General features: G+C 44.5%; 1 long non-coding RNA gene across 2 annotated transcripts in view; it reads left to right on the top strand.

Annotated features, from left to right (window-relative positions):
• Nucleotides 1-1,782: 1,782 nt before the first annotated feature.
• Nucleotides 1,783-6,170, top strand: part of LOC122163549 — a 7,499-nt gene continuing 3,111 nt past the window's right edge. The window contains exons 1-2 of one of the 2 annotated variants that reach the window (XR_006169968.1): nt 1,783-1,910; nt 3,016-3,127. This is a non-coding gene — a long non-coding RNA (uncharacterized LOC122163549). The remainder of the gene's footprint in view (nt 1,911-3,015; nt 3,128-6,170) is intronic. The other variant, XR_006169969.1, reaches the window with a different exon arrangement.

Raw genomic sequence — 6,170 nt, 5'->3', positions numbered from 1 at the left:
TCTCATGCATAGGAAATGGACTGTGAAATGATGAGAACTTCCACAGAAGGAAGTGGCAGCCTGACTACCTTGCCCACATTATGCTGACTTAGTGGAGTGTGAAATGAAACCAAATGGCAGATATCATAACAAGCAAATCAGGTCCTGTTCAATAGCACAGAATGAAATTAGCATCTGGTTTAGGATTAAAATAATAGGACAGCTTACAGTTTAGTACAAGGAAAAATGGTGGGAAAAATCTTCCTGCCAGAAATATCTTTATTAATATTATCCTCGGTTGGTTTGCACCTGATTGCTTTGCCTTCCCTGTATTTCCATCCCTGCCATATAACTGCTTGCTTATTTTGTGCTGTTACATCATTTTACGGTAAGGTGGCTCACGCAGTTTCTATTCAGGGGTTGCTGGGCCCAGTCCTGCCTGCAGTGAGGTCAGCACCACGTTGGCTGCAAGAGTAGCTAGCAGAAAGCTGAAGCCTTGGAGTTTTCCCAGCAAAACCTGCATGCTTCATCCTTCTGAGCGTGGTGGCTCTCCACGAAGGCTGCCTGTGGTTCTGAGCAGCAGTGTGCCCGTGCACAGCGATGCTCTCCTCTGGCCCAGCCGACTGACAGAAGCTTTGTTTGGTTCCTAGTAAGTTCTGTGGAAAGCCAGTACGTTCAGTACCGGCAGCTTCCAGCCTCTGACAAATGCCCACTGTGTCTTGTTTATCATGAGTAAGTTATTTGTGCGGTGTTAAAGGTAGCAGCATGTGTGTGCTAGCAGGATGTCAGTGGTGTAAGATCCATCTCCTGTGGTCAGCTGTTGTCCTCTAACAATAGAGGCCCGAATGGTTGTGACTGTGGTGCAGAAAAAATGCCTTTCCTTTTGCTTAGAGAAAGAAACTATTTTGCGTTTGGCATGATTTTGGGATCTGCTGGCGGCTGTCAAGCTGATCCTGTTCTCCTGAGACACTCTTTCCATTTTCCACTGGATTTGAACACGAGGACTGGGATGTTTATGTGCAGCATTACATTTTACTGCATGTTTGATGTCACTGATTTCAACAAGGTGCTGTCACGTACAGAACACAGGTCTGCAGCACGTTCTGAGTTCTTATTTAGGATTTGGTTCATAAATTCATGCCTAACTTCAGATAGATTGGCTTTTCTATGGCCTTCATTCATCATACATGCTAGATAACCAGCATATGCTTAATCCTGTGTGAATCCTTCAGCTAGTTGGATGAGATGTCTGTAATCAGACTTTACTTAATCCAAAGACCTGCAAAAGGCAATGGATGTCAGAAGCAAAGTGTTTGGTGCTTAATGAAGCACTGGGAATCCCAATGATTCTGATCTGCAGGGTGGAGGAGCACAGTATATGAAGAAAAAAGAATACCAAGGGCGTGCAGAAGTCACTGCTTTATTCCAGTTGTTTTTAGGAGTTCACTGAGGTTCTCTTCCTGCAGCTCCACTTTTGGAGCTGTGCAGCAGCACGGGGATGTGCTGAGATCTGGGCACCTGCATGAAGAACGGCGTTGCCCAGCACAGCCTGGCAGCAGAGTGCTTCAGCTGGAGCTGTTACTGGGGGCATGATGGCCGCAGCCTTACCACAATCACTTTCTATCTACACTGCATGAAAGCTGCACTTCACTCTCACTCGGAGCAGATGGCGGCGTTTCTGAGTTGCTGCATTTCTGGAGGAGGTGGTGATGGGAAACCAAACCATTAAACGCTGCTGGGCCAACAAACTGCTGAGTCAAGACTGGGGCAATCACGTGGAATGCCAAAAAAAGAAACCTTTGTGCTGAGGTGAAGGGATCAGAGCCCAGGCTGCAGCAGGCGGCTGCAGAATTTCCTGCAGGAGCCCATTGAGATCTCACACTGTGACACAGCTGGAAAAACACGTTCCCAGCCTGCAGGCAGAAGCAAAGGTAGGGAGGCGGTGCTGGGCCACGGGCGTGTTATACAAGCATGCTCACGATGCCATTTTAACTATTTGCTGGCTGGGATATTCTGCCTGTAAGCAGACTGCTGTAAACAAGCAGCATGGATCAGCAGGTCCCCGGTCATCCCACTGCCAGCAGCCCTGTGAGTTGTGAGCGATGCAGATGATGGTTTGGGGTATCTGGTGATGTTCAGGAGCAGCCCAGCTGCCGTGGGACACGATGTGTGTTGCAGAGATGGACAGTCAGGCAGCTGGGCTAACAAGCAGCAGCAGATGAGACTTGTGCGTTCTGTGAGTTATGCCAAATTGCCTGAGTTAGATTGTTCCACAGGGAAAGAAGGACAGCTGTTTTTCAGTGGGTAGGCTGACAACTCAGTGCATTCTGTAGGCTTGTAGCAGCATGGCAGAAAAATATCAGTAATCAGAAATTTGTATTTTTAGCTACATACAGGCTGACTTCTTGGGGATAAATGTCAGCTTTGGAGCAGCAATTGCTTTGTGAAGGAGCTCAGCTCCGTATACCAGGCACCTCCTGCTTCTGCTCTTATGAAAGCGTACTGACAGTAACTTGTTTGGAGAAACTTTGGCAGGAAGCTTCATGCTCGAGCAGAAAGCTGCATCTAAAAGCACAGGGGTGGAAGGGAAATTGCATGATATAGCCATTGTCTTATTAGGATGTTCTACTGCAGGGCTGCAGCGCTCCCCAGCACACCAGCATGACCCCTCTGCAGGCAGCCCCCAGTCACATGCCGCATCCAGCCCTGAGCCAGTGCCTCTCCCTGCCTTGTCCTGAGCAGAACTTGTGTAGGCTACAGCAGCTATCCTGTTTGGGTTGGTCTGCCATGTGCTATTGGAGCTGGGACCTCAGGAATAAGAAGCAAGGAAGAAGAGGCAGTGCAGCACAAGGCCATGCTCCCGGAACAGGCTGGCTGCAGCCTACAGGCAGGCCTGGCCCTGCTCCACATGGGCTGCGTTGTCTGATGAAGCAGAACTGCTAGACTCGTGGTTTTGAAAGGACAGCTTTTCATGGTAAAAGATTACTTAACCATTTTTACACTGAAATACTTCATGGCATTTCTCTTTTCCTCCAGCTCTAAAACAGAGGAGCTTCAAGCTGACAAACAGCCCCGATTTAAGGAGTTAAGCTGAAGAGCTCTCATCACTAAAAGCACATCTGCTGCATGCCAGCTACTTTCTCTAAGTGTAAGAGGGCTTTAGTTATGGCACTGCCATTCACTACTTGACTGTAGAAAGACAGCTTTAAAAGTTTCTGCTTTTGTATCTTAATGCCTGTGGGATACAAGCAGCAGCAGGACAAGTTCCAGTAGATACTTGAAAGCCAATCTTCTATCAGGCATCAGTTACTTAAACAGAAAAAATAACTGCTCCCCTGCAGGTAGACCTATTGCTCCTTTCCCCAGTTCTTTCCATGTTTGCATTATTGCCCACTGCACGGAATTCATCTCCCTTACATCCAGAGCAGAAAAAAAGAAAAAGAAAAAAACAGAAGATCTTAAATCGATTACTTGATTGGCACCAGTTTCCCTTGAAATCAAGAGATTACTTTATGAAACGCAATACACCTTACAGTAACAGAAATCAGGAGTATTTACTCCAACTATTCACTTAGTAGGATTAAAAAAAAAAAAAAAAAAAACAAAATTCTGCAGGGTCATGGAAAACACTGAAAGTCAGAAACATTCTCTTGAAGCAGGAACTGTTAGTGGAAAGTATCCCACGCGCCTGCCTCCAGGCTGCAGCAGAGCAGAACACCTGAGCAGCACCAGCTGAAGCCGCCTGCTGTGCCCATGAAGCACTGCCCGCCCGAGGAACCTTTCAGGATCTCCCTGCATAGAATCACAGAATGGCTCAGGTTGGAAAAGACCTGAAAGATCACAGAGTCCAACCCCAGGCTGAGCGCTCTGCCGCAGCGCAGCGCCTTCGGCACAGCTGGCAGGAGGAATCGCCGCTTCCTCTCCTGCAGTTCCCTGTGCTTTCAAACCCTTTCTCTGGAAGCAAAGAATAGAAATAATTCAGGAATGGAAGCTGCTTAGAAAACCGAAGGGATTTTAATGACCGAATGCAAAAGGAACTACTGGGACTCAGGTAGCAAACAGGTATTGTGCTGGCGGAGCAGAAGCTGAGGATTTTAAAGAAGCCACAAACATGAGAAGCCCAACATACAGCGGTTTGAGGAAAAAGGCATTTTACACCAGAGTTTATCAACACAAAACTGTTTAATATTTATTAAATGACACAAAATACCTAGATAACAGACTCACTCTCTGAAAGGACATGTATTTACATTATTTACCAACTTTAAGAAAGACTCTCTGTACCCATATCAGACTTGTTATGAAACATTAAAAAGGTTTTGCTGCTTTTTGCATCAACGGATGCAATGGTGACACATGCCCTGTTTGCAAGTCTGCATAAACTCTCACTTTTTGATGCAGTGAAAAAGCACAATTCTATATTCCTGTAGCCGAGTGAAGAGGCTGCTGAGAATAACAGGGTTAGTTGTTTTCTTCTTCCCACTCCAGACGTACTCTGAAGAATTGTTATACAAAAAGTATATTACATTTTTGAATGCTGCTGTACTCTTACAATTTTAGTGTAACTTTCCAAAGAAAATATTCTTCCTACTGTATGAAATCACTAAAAACAACCCAACAAAGTGGTATTTGGACATGTATTTAGATGCACTGTTTAAAAAAAAAGAAGAAAGCATTAGGGCAAATGATATGCTTAGGAAAAAAATCAACCAGCTGACTGATAAGAAAAGAGCAGAGACCAAAATATGAAGCACAGCTAAAGCAACTTAATTTGCTAGGGTTTTTTTTTTTTCCTTTTTATTAACTATTTACTTTGGCACCTTTGTGTAAACTATAGAACAAAACAATGTTTACAACACATTTGCAATTACAGCATTTAAACAAAATGGTCACTTTTTAAACCAGCCAAGACAAAAAAATATTCCATTTACGGGTATAAAGATTAAAAAACTTAAAATATATATTTCTAAGAATAAACTGCAATTTCTTATGAACAAGGTGCTATAAACTGCATGCAAGAGTCAAGATTAAAAATGTGTGGCCAAACAGACGAGCTGTGTTATAGCCAAATGAGCAGTGGTCCGAGCCCACTTGTTTTTCATCCAGAGATGCATATGGCTCAATAGGCAGGCACGTGATCCCAGCAAGAGGTTGCAGAGTTGTACAGCCAGTCAGTAAGTGTTGGCTGCAGCTTTGTCATGAATGAGGAACGAGCAGAAGAGATGAGCAAGTGCTCAGGGAAAAGCCATGAAGAATGAGAAGCCTTCTGCCCTCCCTCCTGCTCCTCCACTCAGCCCAGTCAGCGTTCTCAGTGCTGCTGTTGGGTTGCTTTAACTGCATTGCTGCTCGGGGTGCCTCAGATCGCTGAAGTCTTATGAGAGCTGAGGACGTTTTTAAAGTCATAATTTCTGCGTTTAAGTGACTGAAGCGGATGGGATAAGAATTAAACAGGCCTTGCACCTGTCTGCTCAGTCTGACTGATTGCAGCAAGCTTACCTGATGAGGGAGGATTTCACCAGAATAGGTATTTTTGATGTGCAATGGTGTTTGATTGATTTGCTACAACCAAATGAAGGGAACCAGTTTGACAGCAATTTTTAAAGTCTTCTGTCTCCCAAAGAGTTTATGTTTCTTCTCCAAAACACCATTTTAAAAGGAATCTTTTATTGGCTAAAAATACAAAACACATACAAGAAAAAGGAACGCTGAATGGAAAACACAGAAGGGTTGTTCTTTTTTTTTTGTTTGTTTGGTGGGGGGGAGGAGAGCATTTTCTCCCCAGAGGATTGCCACTTGAAATAAGACTTAAAGACTTGGCTCTGTTCGCAGAGCAATCTTTGAGTTTTTTGCCAAATAATTCTATTAATGTTTTTTTTTAACAGAGGCAATTGTGGCCCTGGATGCCTACCAGTAGTTATGCTGTAACAGTGTCAAAGGTTAAGGCAGATTTTCTGCAGATCACCTAAAGAACTGTATTACAGTTACTAGAGGGTGACAGTAAGTAATTCAGTAGGAGAAAAAAAACCACCTGCTCCATCTGTCAACTGAGGACTGCGTACAAAAGAAGCCTGAGAAAACACACAGCTGAAGAAAACACAGAATTAAACCATGGACCACAAAAGCAGTAAGGATGGGACACGTCAGACACACACACACACACACACACACACACACACACACACACACACACA

This window comes from Centrocercus urophasianus, unplaced genomic scaffold (assembly GCF_019232065.1).
Source record: "Centrocercus urophasianus isolate 14NV4802_14NV808 unplaced genomic scaffold, USGS_Curo_1.0 seq_24, whole genome shotgun sequence".
Classification (NCBI taxonomy): domain Eukaryota; kingdom Metazoa; phylum Chordata; class Aves; order Galliformes; family Phasianidae; genus Centrocercus; species Centrocercus urophasianus.
The sequence above is the reverse complement of the archived record's forward strand: the minus strand, read 5'-3'. Positions and strand labels throughout refer to the sequence as shown.